We start from the raw sequence: 26,010 nt of genomic DNA, 5'->3' as shown, positions 1-26,010 counted from the left end.
GGGTGCCTATATGTCATGTGTCAATGGGCCCGCCCATCACTGCAGACATTATATCTATCATTCCTTGTTCAGTGTTTGTCTCTGCTGCTAAACAGTGAGCTCTGCAAGGAGAGGAGCTGAGTTTGTCTTGTTCACAAGTGTACCTTTGTGCACAGCACTGTGCTCAGCATCAGTTAAACTCTCAATGAACATTTTTGCTTTTTAATGAGTCAATGGCAAAGCATATAAATGCTTGAAAGGAAGTCTGGGCAGGGCAGGACAGTTCAGGCCCAGGAGGTGTTCAGGTGCCTTCTCAGCTAATGGAATGATTCACAATATTAGAGTATTATGAATTTGTGTACATTTTTTTACCAGGGGGTTTTGTACTTAAAAACATTTTTTAACTTACATTTATTTATTATTAAGAGACAGAATGAGACACAGCATGAGTGGAGGAGGGGCCAGAGAGAGGAGACACAGAATCCGAAGCAGGCTCCAGGCTCTGAGCAAGCATTCAACACAGAGCCCGATACGGTGGTTCAAACCCACAAACCGTGAGATTATGACCTGAGCCAAAGTCGGACACTTAACCAACTGAGCCATTCCAGGTGCCCCATGAGTTTTGTACTTTTCTATGTTTTCATGTAACTAATTAGCATGTTTTGGTTTCAGTTTGAAGAAGTCTTTTTAACATTTCTTGTTAAGGCCAGTTTAGTGGGGATGAGTTCTACTGCTTCTGTTTGGACAACTAACTCACGTTCAAATCTGAAAAACATTTTTTTTTCAGGTTGACAGGTTTTTTTTTTCTTTCAGCACATTGAATATATCATCCCACTCCCTTCTGCTTCGAAGAATTCTGCTTGAAAAAACATGCTGATACTCGTAAAGAGGTTCAGGGAGCAGCTGAGACAGAAGGCAGTCAAATTTCCCTTGCCAGGGAGAATCCGGGATGTTTTTACCTGCTTTCCTCTGTGCGGAGCCCGAGGACAGGTACAACAACTGCTTGTGTGCCTTTTGAAAACTGCTTTGTTTGTTGTTTTTAAATATGTTCCCATGGAACTTTTGAATGCCAAGCCCTGTTGGCTCTCAGAGCTAGGTGATGTGAAGGCCTGTCCTTCAAGTGGAAGTCATAAAAGTTGGGGCACTAGATGTGTGGACTAAAAATTTTTTTAATCTTTTATTTTATTTTTGAGAGGCAGAGAGAGACAGCATGAGTGGGGGAGAAGCAGAGAGAGAGGGAGACACAGAATACGAAGCAGGCTCCAAGCAGGCTCCAAGCTATCAGCACAGAGCTCGACACAGGGCTCAAACCCACAAACTGTGAGATCATGACCTGAGCCGAAGTCGGACACCTAACCAACTGAGCCACACAGACACCCCAGGGAGGTGAGAATTTTTGCCTGTACCTTCTGTGCTGAGTTCAAGGGGAAAGCCATGGACAGTGCCATGTGTTCTTTAACAGCTGCTTCCTTTTTTGGTATAGTCTTGTGGGACTCCTGGACAAGCCTTCTTGGCTATCAGAGATAGGTGATTTGGTTTGCATCCTCTGGGCGGCTGACTTGAAACTTGGGACATTCGTTGTATGTTCCAAACCCTTTGCTCCTCAGGGAAAAGCTGAAAGTTAGAGGTTCCCTCAGGATTGCATGATGTGCATGGTTGGGGTTTATGGTGAGAGAATGTCTCAGCCTTTCCATCTCATTTCAACGTAGGTATTTTCTCCATTGTCCAGTATGTAGAAGTCACTCAACTCATTCCTGAATTTCTCTCAGAGGAAGTTGCTCTATATGTAGCTGAACATTTGGTGGGTCTGTGAGAGGAGAGAAATCCAGGAGCCTCCCATGTTGCCATGTGGGGGACGTCTTATTGTATAATTTTTATAACAATAATCAAAATTACTTTTGGGGCACCTGAGTGGCCCAGTCAGTTAAGCAGCCGGCTCTTGATTTTGGCTCAGGTCATGATCTCACCATTCGTGAGTTTGAGCCCTCCATCGGGCTCTGCACTCACAGAGCAAAGCCTGCTTCGGATCCTCTGTCTCCCTCTCTCTCTGCCCCTCTGTCTCTGTCTCTCTCTCACTTTCTGTCCCTCTTAAAAATAAATAAATGAGGAAAAAATAATCGAAATTACTTTTATTATTAGGGTCAAAATACCTAACAAACATTACTATGTACATTCTTCAATGACTTCTGAACGGTCTTCAAGAGAAAGCCCAACTGTTTTAGCAAATCTACATAAGACCCTCATGGTCTAGTTCTTCCTTCCTCTTTGCTTTCATCCTTTATTATTCTTGTTGGTGTCAGGAAGGCGGTATAGACCCAGCTTTGGCTTCTTAGTCTTAGGTTGTAGTCCCAGTTCTACTGCTTAGTAGCCACATGACTTTAGGAAAGTTGCCAACCTCTCTTAGCCTCATTTTTCTCACCTAAAAAGGGAATATAATACGAGCAGCTACATCATAGAGGCATATGAGCAGTACTTGGATCATTATTGCACAGTTTTGAACACGATGCTTGATATACATGTTATTTAATAGCCTGGTCATCATCTGATTGTCTATGTGGCCATTCTCTGATGCTGCCACATGCTCTCTTGCCCCTGATGCTTTTTTTTGCTTCAGGCCAACTTATGTTCCAGGGTTTGAGTCAAGTGTCCCCTTTTCCACGGCCTCCTTTTCAGATGTCCCTATGTTTCATCACAGCCTCTAGCTTTTCTCTATCTTATTGTTCATTTTTTTAATTATAATAATCAATTTGCTTGTTCATATCCTTCAATAGACTGAAATATTCTGGAGGTTTGGAACATGTTTAATTTTTATTCTTAAGCTTTGTTCTTATTTTTTATTTAAATACATTTCTGATGTTTAATAAGTACATGAGGTAAGTAATAAATGTTTACGAAATGAATGTGTAAAATTAACAAGTGGGTGAATTAGGCAATGACAGATTATTACCTTATAATTAATGATTGTGTTTTATAATCTAGTTGTACTTTCTGTATAGCTAGGGTGTAGGTAGTGAGTGGTTTGGAGCAGAGAATAGGTAACTTTATCTGTGGGGTGAGTTAGATTTTGAGTGGGTATGGGGTAAGGAGTAAGTAGTAAGTATATGTGTGGATATGTAGACAGTGAGTGCAGGTCAGGGGGTGGGTGGTAAGTGTGTATGAGGTGGAGTGTAGGTAAAGAATGGACTTGGGGCAGGGGGTAGCTGGCTAGTGGTCATGGGGCAGGGAAGGCAGTGCAGTAATACGAAGCAAGTGTTTGAGTATAGGTAGGGCAAGATATACATACAGTTAGTTTGCCGGGGGGTAATTAGTTAATGGTTATGAGGTAGGGGTAGGTAGTGAGTGGCTATAAGGTAGAGTGTAAGCAGCAAGTAGGTATGGGTAAGGGGTTAAGTAGTAAGTGGTGGATGTGAGGATGAGGTTTGATAATGAGTGAGGCGGAGAGTAGTAAGTAGGTAAGGGGCAGATTGTAGGTAGTGCATGAGTGGGGAGGTGAGGCTAGTGGTCTCATTTATGGATATAAAAGTTGGACTTGACCTGAATATTGGATTTTGGCCTGGGACCTTGCTCCTGAAATTTGGACCTGAAATTTGAACCTGGACATTCTTCCAACCTCAGTTCAGAAATCGCTCTTTATTTTTGGACCTCACGTAGATGTGGGTCCTTGGACCTTAGAAATAGAAGTCATGCCTCAACCATGGACCTGAATTTGTCCAGGACCTTGGATCTGACTAGGTCTTAGTTAGAAAGGGTGAACTTAGAAATAGATCTTGGACATGGACCTCTTAACCCTGACTTTTACCTCAGACCTGGACCCTGGAATTGGACCCTGGATCTACACCTCATATCTATACCTGGATATAACCCTGGACCTGAAACTTGCAGCCGAACCTTGATTCTATTTTTTAAATGCTTATTTATTTATTTTGAGAGAAAGAAAAAGAATGCGTGGGGGGGGGGGAGGGCAGGGAGAGAAGGAGAGAAAAAAATCCCAAGCAGGCTCCACACTGTCAGCACAGAGCCTGGTGGGGGGCTCAATCCCCTGAACTGTGAGATTCTGACCTGAGCTGAAATCAGGAGTTGACCTGACTGAGCTACCCAGGCTCCCCTGAACCTGGATTCTAGAACTAGGTGTGGCCCTGACCTTGGACTTGGACATTTATTGTAGATCGTGACTGGGGGTCTTGGACATTAACTCTAGAAGTTGGACACTGATTTTACCTAGGCCTTGGAACTGTACAAGAATCTGCCTGGTCCTGGACATTTGTTGAGGATATTGGACTTGACTTCAGACCTGGAGTTGAACATTTTCTGAAATTTTATCTGTCTTTTAGGTTTTAGCACTGGGCTTAGAACTTTGATTTGGAGCTTTACCTCAGACTTGGACCTTGGATCTGAAATTTGAACCTGGATTTTATCTTGATTTTGGACATTATAAATGCCCAGTGTAGGGGCACCTGGGTGGCTTGGTCTGTTGGGCGTCTGACTTCCTCTCAGGACATGGTTCATGGGTTTGAACCCTACATTGGGCTTTGTGCTGACAGCTCAGAGCCTGGAGGCTGCTTCTGATTCTGTGTCTTCCTCTCTCTCTGCTCCTCCCTGCCTCATGCTCTGTCTCTCTCCCTCCTTCAAAAATAAACATTAAAATTTTTTTTTATAAATGTCCAGTTTAGTGTCCACTAGACATAGACCTAGTTTAAAACTTGTAATTGGTTCTGGACCTGGACCTTGGTCTTGGACACTGAACCAGAAACTAGACTGACTTTGACCTGTAACTTGGACTTTGAGCTAAAGTACAAGATCTGAACTTTAGATTCTGACATTGGACCTTGATTTTCCAGTACAATTAACCTGATATTAGATCTGAAGATTGGACCTGGACTTTGACCTTGTGTCCTGACATGGATCTGGACCTTGGAGCTGGGCCTTTGACCTTTGTATTGGATATGGGGCCTATATTTGACCTGGACTTGAACCTAGAATTTGAACCTTGTAATTTGACTTAGACCTTGATGGTGAAACTGTACATTTGATATTTTCAATAGACTTCATACCTGGTTTTGCCTTGAACATTAGACCTGGAAAAATCTAGGTACAACATTCTGAACCAGGTTCTGGTTCAGGATTTAGGTTCAAGTTCTATTTCCCACTCCAGTGTGCACGTTAAAAGTCAGGTCTATATCCAGGTCATGATTGCAGGTTTGTTGCTCAGGTCTGAATTTAGAGGTTAAGATCCAAAGTCCAGTTCAAAAGCACAGGTTGAAGACTAAGTCTAGGGTTAAGAACCAAGGATCTAGATTCAGTTAAGAATTCAAGGTCAAGAGCCAAGATCTTTATTCCACATTCTAGGTCCAATACTGAGTGTCAGGCATAAGTTCTATGTCCAGGGTCACATCCAAATCCAGGTCAAAGGTTGAGGTGCAATTTCTGGGTCTAGTAGTTTTGAAAAGCAGTATTTATTTACATATTACTCTCAAAAGGAGCTACCTATTTAGTGTTTGAACAAATTGTGATGAATCCCAGCAGCATTTGTGAGCAGGATCCCAGAGTCACATGTTGTTTTCAAAAATACCTTCTTATTTTGAGTCAGAGCAAGTTACAGTGAACTCAAAGAGTATTTGTGTAGATGAGTCCATAATCACTTGTTCTCAAATGTTCCTTCTTAATATCAGTTCAACCAAATTAAGATATCAAGGAAGTATTTTTAAAAACAATTATAAGTATAAGTAAGTTCTTAAAAGCTCTTAGTAGGGATTGGAGTAAATCTAGATGGAATTTGAGTATACAAAAAAACAGTATAAGAAAAAAACAAAATTAGAATCAGACATTCCTCTCTAAAGGAAATTATTATCTATTAGAATACACTGAGATGAATGTAAGATTTATATGAGAAAAAGTTCACAAACACACATTCTCAACTGTACTATTTTACAGCGAATTTGAACAATTAAGGTAAATCAACACAGCGTCTGTGAAAACAATAATATATGATTAAACAAACTCAGTATCATACATTATCCTTTAAAATATGTCTTATTGCGGATTAGATGGAATCTAGTATACATAAATGAGAAGGAAGTTAACAAGCTTAGAATCAGAAACATCTTTAAAATTTTATTTGCCTGTTAAAAAAAATCTTTATATGGGCAAAAAAGTCAGAAAAAAAACTTTATATCAAAAGTATTTTCTCACTGTTAGAGCAATTTAAGATGAATTTGAGCATTTTTTTGTTGGAAAGAGTACTGTATGGACAACTAAGTTCTGTCTCTGACACTCTTCTTTAAGGTAACTTCTTATTAGAATAAGCTAAGGTGAATGCAAAATTTATATGCGAGAAAAAAAGCTCAGAACTTACATGCTTCCCAATTACAGCTTCTTCCTGTGAGTTAGAACAAACTCAAGTAAATCTAAGACATATGTACGAAATAAGTTTAGATTCACACATTATTCTCACCAGTACTTTCTTATTGTGAGTTTGAGTAAATTTAGAAGAAAATAGTGTACACGTACACAAACTAGCATTATGAGAAGTCAAGCTCAGATTCAGATACTTATCAGATTCTGCTTGAAAATAGATGCTTTTGGAATGTTTATTAAGGTTAAAGTAAGCTGCATATAAACAAAATTGCATATTCTGAGAATCACACGTTTTACTCAACTGAATTTTCTTTAATATGCACAACTTTAATATAAACTTGGACATAGACAATAGACTTGGACACTGACATCAGATGTAACCTTGAAACTGAGTTCCTTGGACTTGAGATTAGATCTGGACTTTGGACTTGGATCTGGATTCTGACCTTTGAAATAAACCTTGGGCTTTTGACTAGACTGTGAACCTGGACCTTGAACCTAGACCTTGGTCTTAGAACTTGAACCTGAAATTTGGATCTGGACCTGACCCTTGAATCTAGCCTTTGCACCTGGACATAATAATATGTCAGCCTAGGACCTAGATGCTGAGGAATTTGGAACTGACTCTAGATGATATCTTTGGTCGTGGAATTAAACTTTGGAGCAGAACCCTAGATCTTAACCTCTAAACTTCATCTTAGATCTCAGGCCTAGTTTAACACATGATCTTGACTCTGGTACTAGGACCTGGACTTTGATCCCAGACCAAGATTTTGAGCTTCAAACTTGGATGAACATCTTAGACCTTGGGCTGGATTTGGGACTCTACACCTGGAGGTTGATAGTGAAATTCAGATCTTATTCCTGAATCTCAGACATGAAGATGATTCTAAGACATAGGCTTTATGGGGCTAGAACTGCAATTCACAGGTCAATATTCTTTTTTTTGTTCTTTTTAAAAACTTTTTCTCTTAATGTTTATTCGCTTTTGAGAGACAGAGAGAGACAGAGCACGAGTAGGGGAGGGGCAGAGAGAGAGGGAGACAGAATCCAAAGCAGGCTCCAGACTCTGAGCTGTCAGCACAGAGCCCAATGCAGGGCTTGGACTCACGATGTGAGATCATGACCTGAGCCGAAGTCAGACGCCCAACTGACTGAGCCACCCAGGCACCCCAAATATTATTCTTTATACTTACCTGGACCTATATCTCTTATGTGACCAAGACTTGGATAATGGAAATTAGACATGGGCCTCAGGCTTCAATATGGACCACAGATCCTGGCTTTTAACCTAGATATAGGACACCAAACTTGGGCCTGAACGTGTCCAGGACCTTGGGCCTGACCTTTGACTTGGTTGTTTGTCATGGACTTGGACCTTGGATGAGGACCTCTTAAGTCTATTTTGGATGTCCTACATGTATCTGGACATAAATTTGGATCTGGAACTTGCACTTGAATCTCCATTCTTGATCTATACTGTTTACCTGAACATTTAACTAGTACCAGAAGTTAAATATGGATTTGTAATTGATTTGACCTGGTCTTTGAGCTGGAAAACCTAGACTTTGGATCTAGTCCTAGTACCATGGTGGTGAATGTTGTAATTGGTCCACTTGCCTTGGACCAGGGGCTAAGATCTGGACATTGGACCTGGAACTGGACTTAACATTGGACATGAATGTTGAACATGAAGCTTGGATCTAGAATTTTCCAGTTCCTCGGACATGACCTTAAATTTGACACTTAGACCCTTATTTTGCACTTGGACTCTGGGCTTGGAATTAGACCTGAACTTAGACTTTAGACCAGGATGTGGGATCTCTGAACCACGATTTGACCTAATTGGAAATAAAACATTTACTAAACATATTATACAATAAAAAGATAAAATTTACTTTAATATATAAATTGAGTTTAATGTCTAAATTCTAAATTAACTTTAACACCTGGTGAAATGCTCAAACTGGTAAACCTTCACCAATATGGACCTTAATCTGTATTGGAGCTCAAATTAGAGTTATACCCGGGGGATCCCACTAAATTTAAATAAGTCATCCTATACCTGGGGATCTCACTAAGTTTAAATAAGGTGCTTCCTATAATCTTAAAGGAGTTGCAAACATAAAATAGAAGAAACAGAAGTCTGCCTCACCTTAACAATTAAAACTATTGCCTTGCCTAAATATCCCCATGGTCATAGCTCCATTTCCCCTAAAATATCTCACAGTGGGCATGGATGCTCTGACCTAATAAATAATAAATTAAAATTAAATTAGGTCTTTGGCATTTAAAATAGTTTTGACAAAAAGAGACCCTGAAGATTTGTCCCAACCTATTATAATTGTTAACACAGACCAAAATAAATTAAAACAAGACTTTCAAGGATCGAAACCTATTATATGAAATCTATTTAGGCCCAATATAGCTTGCTATTAAACCTGGATAGAATGAATGATGCTCACAATGAATTATTTAATGCCACAGTCCCATCCATTAAGGTCTCTAATAGCCAGTATTATTGAAATTATTGACTCCATCTAACAAGCAAGTGGTAGATACATTGCAGTCATAGATTTGGCTGATATATTCTGTTCAGTGCCCATTTCAACATCCTCTCAGCACTTATTTTCTTTTACCTTAGAGGAACACAATAATACACCTCAACCTGGGTAGCCATGGGGTACCTTGACAGTCCATTCAATACCATCGTTTCAAGGCCACGTTCAACTTTCTCCAGGAATGTAGGTATGACACTGCATTGATGAATCTTCCTCTGAGGAAATTCATTTGGCACACTCACTCAACACATACAAACATTCATGAGGAAGCTCATTAGAAAGGGATGTCCCACACATAGTACAAGGCCCCAGCACCTCAGAAAAATTTCTGGGCATTATTTGGTCAGTTGAAGGCCACTCTATTTGTGAAACTGTCAATAAGCAACTTTTGACTCTTTTATCACCTACAATGTTAACATAGCATGGCATTTTAAGGCCTTTTTGGGTTTTTGAGGCAACATATACCTCATTTACAATTTTACTCAGGACCGTTTGTTCTATTACTTACTAATTGGCCCAACAAAAGTCTCTAGATCTTTCCAAATTGCAACATAACAAGCAATCTCATTAGTGCTCCTCATAAAGTCCTTTATTGTAGAGTTTTTAGGAACCTCTTTTTCTTCCTCCTAGAGTCTGTGGGGCACCCAGGATGGCCATAAGTCACCCATGAGCTTCTGCTTTCCTGAGTTCCATGTTATACACCAATAGAGTGAAAGTTACTGCCTCCATGTTGGGTCCTTCTAGAGATGGAGTCTCTTATGGGCCCTGAGTCTGTGACTCTGTGCACCCAGTTGCCATTATTCCTTGTGTCTTAGAGGCAACAGACTATAAGCTGGGCATGGCCATTGAAACATTGATAAAATAAACATACATTTTTAGAATAAAGGAAGACTCAGACCATCTGGTATATTCCCTTTGCAGGAGAAAGTGGTTTCCCTTGTCCTCAGTCCCTTGCCATAAGGTACTGGAGGATGTCACTCCTCTTGTGTTACCTGAAGACCCCACAGGAAACAGCTGAGTAAATAAGAATGGGAGTTGGTATACTTTATGGATGGCACTACCAATATTACACATGATGGAGTCTGCTGGAGGGCTTCTGCTGGCCATCCTTTAACTAAATGCCCCCAGTAGAGTCCAGAGTCTAAAGGCTGGCACAATTGGCTGAACTTTAGGGAGCAACCTTGGTACTGGATGCCCTGGTTTACAATCAGTCTCATCTCCACATTCTTGTAGACTCTTGGTCATTGTCTGTAATCTGTCCATTGGGTTTAGCCAATGGCAAAAAATATGGTCTTTAGCATAAAGAACTTGGCATTTCTTGCCTCACACCTACCCCAAATATAAGTCAAGATCACACATGTCTCAGCATACATTAGATCTATAATTCAAAGCCTTACTAAAGTACTTCCTATGTCCTTCACAGTTTGAGCTATTATTGAGAATAGCTAAGATACTCATTTAACTTCTCAGAATACACAATGTTGGGTTCTTGAACATGGCATTCAATTGAAATTTTACTTCTCTTATTGGTCTCCAGCTATAGAACTCCAAGTTCTATATATAAGTATAGAACTTACTATAAGTAAGTATATTGGCTTACTTAAACAAGTTCAAATTCAATTTTGTGAAAGATGGCATATTTCAGCAATCATTCAATCATCAAGGGGTGAATTATAATAAAGAGTCTGACTCTGTTTTTAATGTTTGACTACTGACATCTTTCAAGCCCCACCTCTCTTCCCTCTTTTCCTCATAGTGTGGAAAGGCTGCGAGGAAGGCCATGTTCTCCTTCCATCGACACTAGCAGAAAGTTTAAACTATGGAAGTCCTGGCCCATGCCCTCATCCTGGCCCCATCCCCAACCACAATAAAACCTCAAACCACTTGCTCCTCCTTGCTCTCTCAGCTGTTTTGAGACTACCCTACAGCTCTCTCCTGCTTTTCCTGGGAAGGCCTCACTATGTGAGTAATAACCTTTACACCCTTCTGGTGCATGTACAGCATCATCAGCCTTGACATCTGGGTCAATCTTATAGGGAGATGTCCTTGCCCTAACATGAGAAAACCACAAGATAAGGTGAAAACTACATGTTCAAAATTTAGATTCAAAATCCAGATTAAGTTTCAATTTCTAGGCCCAAGGAACAATTTCATATCTAATGTCCAGGTTCAGATCCAAGTACAAAGTCTAGGTCAAAGATCCATGTTTGAGGTTTGCCTCCAAGGTTAAAATACAAGGTCCAATTTCTACTTCTAAGGTCCAGATCTAAGATATGGTTGAAGGTCAAGGTCTAGGTCTCCTGACAAGATAGAAATTTAGGTCTGAGGTAAGAGGGTCTCTTCAAACACTTAGCATCAAAGTCCAGGGTGAGTGCAGAGATTCAAGCCCTAGGTCAAAAATTCTGGTTTGGGGGCATCTGGGTGGTTCAGTCGGTTGAGCATCCAACTTCGGCTCAGGTCATGATCTTGTGGTTCATGAGTTCAACCCCACATTTGGCTTGCTACTGTCAGCACAGAGCCCATTTCAGATCTTCTGTCCCTCTCTCTCTGCCTCCTCCCCCACTTGTGCTCTCTCAAAAATAAAACATTAAAAAAAATCCTGGTTTAAGATTCATGTCCAAAGTACAGTTCCAAAACCAAGTTCCATGTCCGAGGTCAGGTCCAATGAACTAGACACATTTCATCACAAGGACCAGGTCCACACCCATATCCACTCTCTACCTACCTACTTACTATCTACATCCTGCCCCCAACCCTCTCTTTACCTACTCACTATTTTCACCCTGCCTCACAACCACTTAAAAACTACACTGTGTCATATAAATTGACTACCTAACCACTTACTATCCACAACCCATTTCACATCCACTCTTTACCTACTCACCTCTTTAATCCCCTCAGTCACTCACTTTGGGGTTAAAGAATTAGAGGTATTTAACTTCTAACCACACATACTCATTATTTGTTTCCACACTCACTCTTTACTTAGCTCTCTATGCATACCCACACATACCTAATCTTTGTCCTTTATCCACTCATTAATGACTTCCCCTAACCACACTATTTTGCCTCCCCTTATCTCACACTTTTTCATTCCTTACCATCTACCCCATGCCATTTACTAACTACATCTATTCACTACCTATCCACTCACTAATTAATCCTTGCCCTATATCTGCTCATTATCAACCATTCATCATCTACTTCCCATTCCATGCTCACTCACTATCCTTTCAACCTCACCTACTATCTATTTCCCACTCTATACCCACTCACTACCAACTTTCACTCCACGCATTCATGACCCACCCTTGTCCTAAACACATGCATTATTTAAGTTCCCTATGGATAATTATTTACTTAATTAATCATTATCTATATATTATCTATCTATATTATCTATCTATCTATTCATCCATTCATCTGTTCATCCCTCTGTTTTCCTTGGCAATTTAACAAAGAGCTGGGAAAGAACAATTTGACTTTGTTAGCTGCTCACCATCTAAAACCAGACCCCTCCATCTTGTGATTATTTATTTACAACTGTCTGTAACTAAACCATGGAGGCTTTTGCATACCAGAGAGTTCAATGTCTCACACTCAAGAAATACACTTTCTGGGGCACCTGCGTGGCTCAGTCAGTTAAGCATCTGACTTTGGCTCAGGTCATGATCTTGCAGTTTGTGGGTTTGAGCCCCATGTCAGGCTTTGTGCTGACAGCTCAGAGCCTGGAGCCTGCTTCAGATTCTGTGTCTCCCTCTCACTCTGCCCCTCCCCTGCCCATGCTCTCTCTCAAGAATAAATAAACATTAAAAAAAAAAGATACACTTTCTTCTCTTATCCCATGTGAATCTCATACACATGCACTCAGCATATGGGAGAGTCACATGTTGGACATACTGTGTCCAACAAATCATCAATGGTAAGAAACCGTAATAATTTCATGTTGAAAATTATTTAGTATTAAAAAATATCCTTTTATCAAGCAATAAACTGTTGTAAACAAATGATTGAAAAAAAAAACCCTTATTTAAATTATTGGTTATTTCTTTGCTCTGTCCTAAGATATTCTGTTGAAATGTGTTATTAAGAAACATTCTGAAGCCTGATACCAATTATAAGAGTGTGAAAGACCCCGGGAAGTCTGTCTCCCCTCAGAAATTAAGGTTATTTTAAAGTGAAATATCTTGACCTACACATTAAAATTTGATTTTTATTTTATTCTTATTTCTGGCTACTTTAAAATAAATTTTACTGATTTCCCATGTATCTATTTCCTGAAGGCTTTTCTTAATTTTTTTTTTTTTTTGGTTTTAATGCCAGTATATTTAACATACATTGTTATATTAGTTTCAGGTGTACAATATAGTGATGCAACCATTTTATACATTACTCAGTGCTCATCATGATAAGTGCATTCTTTAATCTCCGTTACCTATTTTACCCATCTGCCTACTTTCCTCCCCTCTCGTAACCATCAGTGTGTTCTCTATAGTTAAGGGTCTGTTTCCTGGTTTGCCTCTCTCTTTTTTCTCCCCTGGTTCATTTGTTTCATTTCTTAAATTCCACATATGAGTGAAATCATATGGTATTTGTCTTTCTCTGACTGATCCTAAAGGCTTTTTGGACCATGGTGAGTAGAATTTAGACAATTTAAGAAGATCCGAACTGTTACATTACAGTTTATCAGGACAGCTGTTTCCTAGAAAAGTCACCCTCTTGCTCACAGTTTGTGCAATGTTGACTTGATGAAAAGGGTTTCTTTTGAACAGCATTCATATAAAAATGTTTGCTTTTGAAAGGGCCTCAAGTCATTGTATTCCTGACTCTCATGCAGCTGTTTCTCTGCAAGAGATAATGCAATTGTTTAGGTTCAATTAACCTTTGATTTTTATTTATGTAAACTTGAACCTAGAGTACGTCATTACAGACTCATAATTCAGAGGAATGAGTCCCAAGTCCCTTACACATATCAATAGACTTTATAAAATTAGCTTTCTTTAAAAGATGTGGTTATTTTCAGAAGGATTTTCCAGAGAAAATTCTAATATTAGTGATTTATATCAAAAGTATAAAACAAGAGCTGAAATATTCTTTTCAAGCTAAGGGGAACTGGTTTTTCTTTTTCACAAGTGTTTTAAGTAACAAATATATGCCCTCCAATTTGATTAAATAGATCAGAGTTGGTTGCTTTATCTTGCACCTGTTTGGAATCTCTTTATGTGTCCAATAGTTTTGTGATTTAGTGATTCATTCATCCACCTTGTAACTCATTCACAACACATCTGCTCCAAAGTTTTGTCCTTGAGTATCAATAAGCATTGTCACTCCAGGTGTCCCATGGCTCTTCAACTATCCACCTACCTACTAAACAGTGATTAAAAGCTAAAAATATGAAGTGTCATTTTTTTTTGGTTAGTGGTATTGCGAAAAACCAAAAATCTATAAAGCACATGATTTTACATAATATGCACCTACAGTTATTTTTTGGCCCGCAATCTATAAAGAATAAACATATGCAAATTTCTGGAAATACACACCTTCAAATCACACGAATCTCCTAAATTATTTAAAAATTATTTAGAAGTAACCCTTTGAATTGACTTAACAAGATACCAAGATAGCAAAAGATAAGAAAGAGTAAATTATAGACGTTATATTTACCTCACAAAATCAGACTTCACTTGGCTGTAGGGTCACCACACTTCTTGGTTTTCCTGAAACTGAGGGTTTTGCTAGGATCTTGGATTTTCAATGCTAAAATCAGGATGGGTCATTTCGTATTTCCTCCACTATCGTCTTTCTTTCACCTGCCAGGCATGGTCTTGGTGGAACTGGTTCTCAAATCAGCGTTGACCAAAGCAGAAACTAAATCGGAGTCGTCAACCCGCTCATCTAGTGGGACGGAACCTCACGTTGCTAACTACAGATCTGTTGTTGATGTGCCAGAAATTAGCTCAGACATTTGTATAACACATGTCATAGCAGTGTTCATTTTGTCCCCTGCCCTGTTCATCTCATGATCGTATTAGGGTCTAATTTGATTCTAACCTTTACAACCAGACTTAAATTTGGGTTTAACTATTTAACAATCCAGTTCCCCCCGGGAGTGGACGAGAGCTGTTAACTCCACTTGGCTGGTCTAGGCCCTAAAATCCTGTATAATTCCTGCCAATAATCCTGCTATTTAAAAATCTAAACCTCCTCTCGGGCGTCTTCTCTACCAGCTGTGGGCTACGGTCTTGCTCTAGCTGCACCAATCCCAGAAGCCAGGTGACCATTTCCATTTGTCTTAACAATTAGTTCTGACTTCTTGAATTTCTCCTACCCAATTTGTCTAATTGAACATCTTTCCCTACCTCAGTGGTTCTCAAACTTTAATATGCATAAGAAAACCTCTTGGTGAGCTTTTACCACACTGTTTTCTGGGCTCTGTCCCCAGAGATTCTGATTCAATAGGTCACAAAAGTACCCATGAATTTGCATTTCTGACAAGCTCACAAGTAAAACTGATGCTCTTGGTTCAGGGATCCCCTCTGAGAAACAGTGTTTGGAACCAAAACACTGTCTAGAGGGAAGCCCTCCCTGATACCAGATTGTTTTTGTTCCATATGGCTATCCAGCTCAGTTCTAACTTCTTTTTCTTCTCATTAACTCATTTTGGCTGTTGATGTGCCTGCACACCAAACACCTGACATAAAACTCCTGGCCCGAAGGCTGGAGTGACGGACACTGCTGCTGACTTTTGACTTTTTCCTTCGGCGATATCGCTTTTCTTCACATAGGTAAAGTAAAATGGAGCCTATTTCAAATTTTAACTTTTAGTCCACACTCTAAAGAGGGGTACACGTTTATCAGATTAAGTCAGCAGCTGAAATAGATTTAAATTCATTCAATGTTCCTGCCTGTTTCCTCAATGCATTTTTACTGAATTTAACAATGTGAAGTAGGACAAAATACAGAAATTTACCCCAAGTAGCTTCTGGCTCTGATGCGCACTCTCAACAGCCTTCATGGATTGAGCTTGAATTTAATAAAATGGATACAAATAAGTCTCCCGAAGTGTTTTTATTTCCCTTCTCAATTTGAATCATCAGAATATAAGATAGAGAAAAATAGCGTAAAACTAACATTATGGAATGGAGACATGTATTACTAAAAATTCTCATATTATGTTACTGGTTATATTGTCAGCTGTGGGGAATTTTAGCCAGGATCTCATCAGCAGTAAAAGACAGGAAACAGCTATGAAGGTTGCTGAGGTAGGATTTCTTGTGTCTCTTCCTGAGGATGGATAAATAGGGACTTTGATGACTTGGGGCTTCTTTTTCACGGTGCATATAGTGGTAAATGTATATATAGAAGGGCTGAAAATAAGGTTTAAAATTAGAAAAAAAGAGGTGACTTATTCACTCATTCATATTTTGAATGCAAAAGAAACAAAATTCCTAAGTATCTCTTAAGCCAAAAAGGAAGTTAAAAATATAGTCATAGCTTATTGAGAAAATGAAATTAATGAAAATACTTTATAAAAACTCATAGGATTTGGTCATACTCTGCAGCCTAAAATGCTATGGGGGGTTGTCTTGTATTTTAAGACTTTATTATTTTTAGGTTCATGGCAAAATTGAGAAGAAGCTACATAGATTTCCCTTATACCTCTCCCACAACACAGGCATAGCGTCCCCAACACCTCTTACCAGAGGGGTACGTTTGTTGTAATTGATGAACCTACATTAATATGTCATTATCACCCAAAGTCCATAGTTTACATTAGGGTTCACTCTTGGTGTACATTCTATGGGTTTGAACCAGTGTATAATGACACGTGTCTACCATTATAGTGTCATAAAGAGTGTTTTCACTACCCTAAAAATCCTCTGTGCTCTGCCTATTCATCTCTGTCCCCCACCAGTCCGTGACAACCACTGATATGTTTACTATCTTTATAGTTTTTCCTTTTCTTGAAAGTCATGTGGCTGGAATTGTACAATATATAGCTTTTTCATATTGGCTTCTTTACTTGGTGCTATGTATTTAAGGTTCCTCCGTATCTTTTCATGGCTTGATAGTTCATTTCTCTATGGTGCTAAATAATATTCCATTGTCTGCATACATCACAATGTACCCATTCACCTACTGAAGCATACATATCTTCGTTTCCTCCAAGTGTTGGCAATTACAAATAAAGCTGCTGTAAACATCCATATACAGGTATTTGTGTGGACATAAGTTTTCAACTTCTTTGAAATACCAGGAAGTGCTATTGCTGGAGAGTATGGTAAGACTATGTTTAGTTTTCCAAGAAACTACCACACTATCTTCTAAATTGGCTATACTATTTTTGCATTCACGCTAGTAATGAATGAAAGTTCTTGTTGCTTTATACCTTCACCAGTATTTGGTGTTATCAGTGTTCCACATTTTGGCCATTCTAATAGGTATGCAGCAGTATCCCATTGATCTAATTTGCATTTCCCTGATGACGCATGATGTGGAGTACCTTTTCATCTGCTTCTTTGCCGTGTACGTATCTTCTATGATACGTAGATGCCTGTTAATGACTTTGTCTCATTTTTTAATGAGATTTTTTCTTACTGTTTAACTTTAAGGCTTTTGTCCATATTTGAGTTAATAGCTCTTTATCAGATATGTTTTTGCAAATATTTTCTTCCAATGTGTGGCTTGTCTTTTTCTTTTCTTGACAGTGTCTATTAAAGAGCAGAAAGTTTTAATTTTAATGAAGTCCAGCTTATCAACTATTTCTTTCATAGATTGTGCCTTTGGTGCTGTATCTAAAAAGTCATTGCCAGGTGTCAGTTGCCCCTCCATGAGTGAGAGGAGAAAGCAGGTGGGCAGGCAGCCAGACAGCCATCTTGGTAGAACCCGGGCACCCTTGGAGCCATGCTGTGGAGCTGTGCCTTGTAACTGTGTCCACTCCAGGCCCTGCTTAACCACAAGGAGGCATGCCTCCACTGACAAGGGATGGAACAGCTGCCACAGAGGTAGTTTTCTTCTGAGATCATTAATAGGGACCATTCTCTCCCCAACCCAGATGGAGCAAGGACATGAGACTCCTCTCTGACAAGTTAATGAAGGAATGTGAAGACGGCTCCTGGAAACGTTTGCCTTTATATAAATGTAAATCTACTTGAAAGATTGAAGACTTCGAAACCTTTTTTCGTGACACAAATCTTGTAAACTAACAAATGTCACAGGCTCAGCTCTTCCCCAGAAGCCTTGAGGAAGACCTGAGCTTGGATATGTGATGTTCCATAATAATGGATTTCCTATCCAGGAATATGGAATATCTCTCCATTTATTTAGTTCTTTGATTTCATTCACTAGTTTTATAGTTTTCCTCATATATATATCCTGTACATATTTTGTTAGATTTTATTTTATATAAGTATTTTTTTGTGAGATACTAATAGAAGTGGTATTGCATTTTACATTTCAAATTCCATTTGATTATTTACTGTTATATAGGAAGTGGCTGACTTTTGTGCATTAACCTTATATTCTGCAACCTTGCTATTAGTTCCAGGAGTTTTTTTTGGCTGATTCTTAAAGACTTTCTACATAGACAATCATGTCATCTATGAACAAAGGCTGTTTTATTTTTTTCTCCTTCCAAATCAGTATACTCTTTATTTCTTTTTCTTGTCTTATTGTGTTAGCTGGAACTGCTTTTGTTTTAAACAGAGAGATGAAATAAATAAACCAAGTATTCAATTCAATAAGTTAGAACAGATGAGGAGATTCTGGTCAAAATGATACGTTAAGTTCATGCTTTGGTGCATTCTGTATCCCTAACTGAAAGCAATAATATATATTTTAAAAATAATAGGTATTTTAAAAATAATAGGTATTTTAAAAATACAAAACCGGACCAATATTGCTGGTAAAGGTTACTGGACTGTGGCTATGGGCACAGGGTTTAACACCTGTTGGGCAAAGATTCTAGGGTCAGGCTCACAACTTGAAGCTGGGTGAGGTATGAATCTCCTGATAGAAAAACATAAATGAAGTCTCATTTATAAGAGACTTTGGCCTTGGAAAGCAGCTAGACAAAGGCACAGTTTCATGTCCACACCTGAACCAATCTGCCTACTTGCTTAATAACATTGACCAAAACACATTATTCAAATAATATTGTCCCAACTATGAATATGGACTAGGATTTCTAAAATTACCTGTTTCTAACCTGATATCTGGGAGACTAAGTGGAGGCAACATAAAATCTCTACATAAGAAGAGGTAAACAGAGAGAACAAGAAAGAGAAGATAAAACCCCAAACAAACAAAAACTTTTCTGAAAACAAGCTTGCAAAAATGTATAAAATATTTCATGATAAAAGGACATAAGACAAAACTAAGAAACAAAAGAGCAAATTTAAATGTTAAACAAAATAGTAAATTTAAATTTAAATAGTAAATGTACTGCAGATACATTGACTTGAAATAGTGGGACAAATATTTGCAATAATTACCATGATAATGCCAAAAAAAAGATACAGAAAGAAATAGCTCCTATAAAAATGTGAACAATAATATGTTTAAAAAAGCAGAAGAGCTAAAAACAGCGAGATATAAAGAAAAATCAATTAAAATCTTAGAAATAAAACTGTGGTACAGCGCTAGATGGGAGGGATTTTCGACTGGACACAATTGCATCGTGAAATAACGAACCAGAAGCTGGTGCCAAGGAATTGCTGCAGGGTGCTGGTGTAAGAGCTAGAACCACAAGCGCGAAGTAAAAAGACAGGGACATGGAAACAGACTGAGAATCTCCCACACATATTTGATGCGAGCCCCAGAAAAATGGAATAGAAGAAATGGTGAAGACACAATATTGTAAGAGAGAACTGTCAGCATTGAAACGATCAATCAAAATTATTTGAGACCCGAGAGCAAAAGAGCAGTCTACGCTCTTCGAGATAGTTAAATAGAAACAAATCCACACCTAGACACATAACACACTGCAGAATACTCAGGATACAAGGAAAATCGAATATGCATCCTGAGGGAAACAATAATCTGCAAAGGGATAAACGTATGGACAGCAATAGTGGGCATTGGTAACTAGGAATCATATTTTCAAAGTGCCAATGTAGCTATTGTAGCCTTCATGCTGGACAAACTCGACTGCGAGGATGACATCATTGCAAATGAGATGTAGTTGGTCTCCCACTCTCTTTTTCAATATTTCCAGTGAAGGAAGTCCTTTTCCTCTCTCACAGTGAGCAGTCCCATGATTTTCTGAGCACTCTTAATAAAAAGTTTTGTGGGCACTCCAAAATATGAAACACATTTTTCAAACCAGTGCCTAGACTGTCCAATCCTGTCCCACAGTTCAAGCTTCTAATTTCATACAAAATGATGCCACTTTCGTCCTCTCAGCTGCGGTTGGTGGAGAAGAGGTCAGGTAGGGGAACAGGAAAGTTTCACTGGACTTGTTCAGAGCCAGATGTCTACTTTCTGGGCTGAGTAATGTTTGAAGCTGGCTCTGATTCACAGGCACCTGACTGATATGGCCTGATATTCTCTTTGCTGCAGCTGCCTTTGCCCTCTGTCCTCTGGTCATTCAGAATCCAAGGTGCCACCTTCAGCTTCTGAGACTCCACTCCTATGGGAAACCTATTGAACAGGACCTCAGAGGACTCATGCCAGTGATATTAGGGTGTGGCCCACATTTGGTCCATGGGTAAAGCTCATGCCTCCCTTTGTCCTGACCAACCCTTGGGGTTGCTGGATGATCCTAATTTGGTCACCCCTCCCTCTGCTCTCCTGTTAGCAGCTAACCCATTGTCTCTAGCGCTTCACATTTCCCAGGCGGGGTTCAGAAGCCAGCCCGCAGTGTCCACTTCACAGTCCAAATATTATGCTCTCCCCACCATCCAGCTGGAACTTGATATTAGGAGTCGGCTTCATTGCCCCAAGTAAGATAGCAGACCCCGCGCTGGCCCTCTCCCTGTGATCACGACTGCTGAGCCATTTCCTGTGAAAACGTGTACCCTTAGTGTGTCGTCTGTCTTAGAGCTCACTTTGGTGCCTTTGAATTATCTTACTGAATATCCCATCATATGAACTCAATTAGCATTCAAGACAATTTAGACATTTTTAGATATAAAAAGACCAGGAGGTTTGACAACTGCTAAAATATTGAGATGTACTTCAGCAAGAAGAAAAATAAACTTGGAGGGAAGATATGGGTATACTGTGTACAGAAATTAATTAACTATGAGAGCAAATGTAATTAACTGTTACATTTATTTTTAGGTTTTGTTTTATCAAAGTTATGCAGGCACGTAATTTAAGAAGTCAAGTAGTTGTATAGTTGTGGTTTCTTTTAAAACCCAACAGTTTCCAACCCCTCCATCCCCTCAGGCTCTCTCTTGTCAATCTTATCCAGCCTCATCATATATATATGTATATATACATATATACATATATGTTATATTATTAATATATATGCTATGAAATTATAAATTGAAACTTCAAGTGTAGACCACTCTGTGACATATATGACTAGCTGCCTGCCTGAGCGCACTTGAATATATCTAATAGGAATCACAGACCATTAAGGTCACAACTGAATTCCTGACTTCTTCAAACTGCATTTCACCCAGTGTTTCTCATATCTGTAAAAGACAACTTTAGGCTACCCAAAATACAGATACACTCTCTTTTTAAAAATCCCACTTCAAATCCATCAGCAAATCCTATTGTTTCTATCTTTGATTTTTTAAAAAATGTTTTTATTCATTTTTGAGACAGAGAGAGACAGAGCATGAGCAGGGGAGGGACAGAGAGAGAGGGAGACACAGGATCTGAAGCAGACTCCAGGTTCTGAGCTGTCAGCGCAGAGCCCGACACGGGGGTTGAACCACGAACCACAAGATCATGACCTGAGCAGAAGTCGGATGCTTAACCGACTGAGCCACCCAGGTGCCCCCTATTGTTTCTATCTTTGAAATCTCCCCAAACCTCACCATTTCCAACACATCTCTCACTCCTTCCACGCTACTTTACCTGCTCTGGTCCACTGTCACCAGCTCCTTTGCTGTTCCTTGGGCATTCCCTGCACTAGTCCAGCTCATCGGTCGTGGTCCCTCAGCCTGAATGTTCCCTCATCTGGATGGCTTCCTGGATGCCTCCATACTCCCCTCAGGCCTCTGCTTAATTAGCACCTTATCGGTTTATCTCCTTGTGTCTAATTCATTGCCATCCAACATCTGTCACCATGCCATTTTCACTCATTCCCTTTCTGTCTCTTCTCTCTCTCAACCTGTGTGTGTATGCGTGCACACACACACACACACACACAGTTTGTTCATTTATTTTTATTAGTTTATAAAACATTTATTCTCCCTAGGATGTGAGTTCCATGAGAATAGAGACTTTATTGTCCTGCTGTGCCTAGAATAGCGCTTGTCATGTAATAGGGCTCCAATAAATCAATCTTTTAGTTTTTTATTGAGGTACATAATACATCCACTGAAGTGCACACATCTTAAGTGTAGCATAATGAGTTTTTATATATGCATGTACACACATACAACCACCATCAATATGTGGTACATTTCCATCACTCCAGAAGTTTCCCTTGTGCCCTTTCTAGTCAGTACCCCTTCCAGCAGGTAACCACCAATCTGACGACTGTCACCACCTACTAGTTTTGTCAATTGAAATTTTTTTTAATGTTTATTTATTTTTGAGACAGAAAGAGAGAGGCAGAGAGGGAGAGAGAGAGAGGGACTCAGAGAATCCGAAGCAGGCTCCAGGCTCTGAGCTGTCAGCACACAGCCTGATGCAGGGCTCAAACTCTGAATGGCGAGATCATGACCTGAGCCGAAGTCAGACGCGGAACCGACTGAGCCACCCAGGTGTCCCAGTTTTGCCTATTCTTGAATGGCGTATAAATGAGCCATACATTTTGTATGTCTTTCTGTATGGCTTCTGTTGTTCAATATTGTGTCTGTGAGACTCATCCGTGTTGTTACTGTACCAGTAGTTCACTCTTCTATTTTTATGGCTGATAAATATTCTATTATATGAATATATGGCAATATATTTACTGGTTTTCTGGTGGGTGGAAATTTGGGCTGTCTCCTGTTCTTTGCAGTTGTGCATGCTCTTGTATATGTCTTCTGGTGCAAATATGCCCTCCTGTCTTGGGTGTCTATCTAGTAGGGGATTGTGGTGTCACAGTTGTGTGTTTCACTTTTACTAGACACTGCCACAGTTTTCCGAAATGGTTCCACCACTTTCCACCCACACCAGCAATAACTCTAGAATTTTTCCCCTCATTTTTCTATCATGGCTATCTCAGGAAAGGGAAATTGCTTGTCTCATTGGAGTCATCACTATAACATTCTAGAAACTACACAATTTTGTGTCCAGATCAAGTTCATTTAACATGTTCAGAGTTGATAACTCCCTCGCCGTGGATGCCAGGAGAGCACAGATACGTGGTCTCTGCTCCCAGTTTTCAATAAAATTTTCAAATGATTCCAGTAAAGGTCTATTGTCCCATGAGGATGTAATCCGCCGGAAATCGAGATAACTTTTATCTGTTGATACCTCTTGTGGGCTGAATTGCGTCCCTCAAAAAGATATGGTCAAGTCCCAATTCCTGTACTTGTAAAAGTGATTTAATTTGGAAATTGAGTCTTTGTAGATGTAATCAAGTCACAATTAATTCTAAGTAATAATCATCAATTGTCCTAATCCATTGACCGGTGCCATCATAATGGGGAGTTTTAGACATAGACACACAGAGAGAATGCCATGTGTGATGATTAATTTTAGGTCTCAACTTGACTGGGCCATGAATGACCAGAGTTTTGGCCAAATATCATTCTGGGTATTTTTGTGAGGGTATTTTAGGATGAGCTTAGCATTTGAATAAGTAGACTTAGAAAGCAGGCTGCCCCTCCTAATGTGGTGGGCCTCACCTAACTGGCTAAAAACTTTCCAAGGGCAAAAAGGCTGACCCTCCATGTAGTAAGGGACAACTATGTCCTACCTGACTGCCTTGAATGGAGACACTGGCTTTTCCCCTGACTTTGGACTCAAACTGAAACTTAGGAACTTTTGAGTCTCAAGCCTCCCAGCCTTCGGACTGGAACTACACCATTGACTGTCCTGGGTCTCAGGCTTGCACTTAGACTGGGACTACACCACTGGCTCTCCTGGGTCTCTACTTTACTGACTCACCCTGCAGATGTTGGGACTTGCCTGCCTCCACGATGGCATAACTGCATAATCGGTTCTGTTTCTCTGGAGGACCCTGACTAATACGGCATGTGAAGAGAGAACCAGATACTGGAATGATGCATCTACAAGCAAAGGAAAGGCCTAAAATCAAGAATCGCTGGCAACCACCAGAAGCATGGAGCAAATTCTTCCCCAGGGCCTCAGAGCCTCCCAAAAGAACCAACACTTCCCACAGCTGGATTGCAGTCTCCCAGCCCCTAGAACTGTCAGGGAATATATTTCTGTGGTTTTCAGTCTCCAGCGTGGGATCATTTGTTACACCGCCCTAGGATATGAATACAATACTTTTGCTCAGTGAACCCCTGTTGATAGAGTTTGGCCATCAGAGCCCACAAGGGGGGTGCGGAGAAGAAAGACCTTCAGGGCTTTATTTCCCCTTGTACTATATGAATTTTCTATGCAGCACCTAACTGACCGTAACAACATGGCGGTAGATGTCCTATCACATAAGCCATATCAGCAGGTAGTGTAGAGGCCCCTGCTGTGAGAGACCTTCATGTCCAAGAAGTCCACAGTCTGCTTGCCCTCATAGTTGCCGCTGACAGAGAGAATCCAACTGAAGCACCACCTGGGGAAGTCAGTCCCACTCAGTAGGAGCCCATAGAGTTTTACGATGTGGTGGTGATTGCAATGGGGGCATCTTCTACCAAAGCAACTAGTTACATTTGAAGCGGAGAATCCACACCTAAGTTCTGTGACTCTGTTCAGTACACACCTGTTGCTCATTCCTACCCTGAGTGTGGACCCCAGGGACGTCTGGTAGCCTTGCCAGCAGCATGGCCCTGCCGCACTCACACTGCACGAAGTCAGGCCCAGAGATCCCAAACAGATTCAGCTGCCGCTCTTGGAGCTGGAGGCATACTGGAAAGACGGAAAGATGGTTATCCGGGGGGAGAACAACAATGGAACATGGATCAGTAAGGAAAAAGCACGTACCAGGCAGAAAGCAAGAAAAAGCAACATGGACCTGAGGCTCACTGCAGTGCTCTGATGATCTTGCCGTCTCCGCATAGGTCAAGCAGGGGAGGCTTTGCCGCAACCTGACCCACGTCTTTGCAAACTTGCCGAATTACACCCGCACACGGGGAGATAAGCAGCCTTGAGGGCGGCTGTCAAGGCAATTGCTCACCGTCCTCCCTTGTCTTACCGGAGGCCGCCAAGAGGCTCTCCTCTGCACCTCCAGTGACCGTAAAACATGGGACACCCATCTTCAGCCCCTTTGGGTATAACCACAGCCTGTCTAACCATGTGGCTGCAGTTAGCACTGGCTCCTCAGTGGCTGAGCAATAGTGGTCTGGACCCTCTGGTTCAGTGTCATCCTGTGGAACTAAGGACATGGGGAACCGTCACAGTGCTGTTTGGCTTTTGATGTAAGCGGGACACCATGCAAATCCACTGAGGCTTGTTGTCGCCTTACAGCTGAGTCTAGGGGACTGTCCCAGGCAGACCTAACAGATAGAGTAGTGATATTGCAGTTCCCGTTTGTCCCCTTGTGACCCCTTGGGGACCGACTGCCTGACTGCTTGGTGGTCACATGTATCCGTGCAAGAAATGTGATCTTGGGGAGCAGAGATAAAGTTGTGATAACTGCATTGAATGACTTATTCAATTGCTCTGAGCCTTGACTCTCTCTTTTGCCAAATGGGGATTATAATACCTATTTTTCCGGGTGGCCATGAGAATAGCATGAGATGCTAAATTCATTGGGCTTAGAGTAAGTTCATGACTTGATAAAATCAAAGTCCTATAATGAAAGTATGGAGTCAAATAATGTGAGATTGTTTTGTGCTAAAAGACAAGTTTCCAAAAATCCTGTAGCATTTAAAGTGAGCCA

The sequence above is a fragment of the Lynx rufus genome, unplaced genomic scaffold, assembly GCF_022079265.1.
Source record: "Lynx rufus isolate CCGP_SWC_20201006 ecotype Redwood Valley unplaced genomic scaffold, mLynRuf1.p SCAF_4, whole genome shotgun sequence".
Classification (NCBI taxonomy): domain Eukaryota; kingdom Metazoa; phylum Chordata; class Mammalia; order Carnivora; family Felidae; genus Lynx; species Lynx rufus.
The sequence above is the reverse complement of the archived record's forward strand: the minus strand, read 5'-3'. Positions refer to the sequence as shown.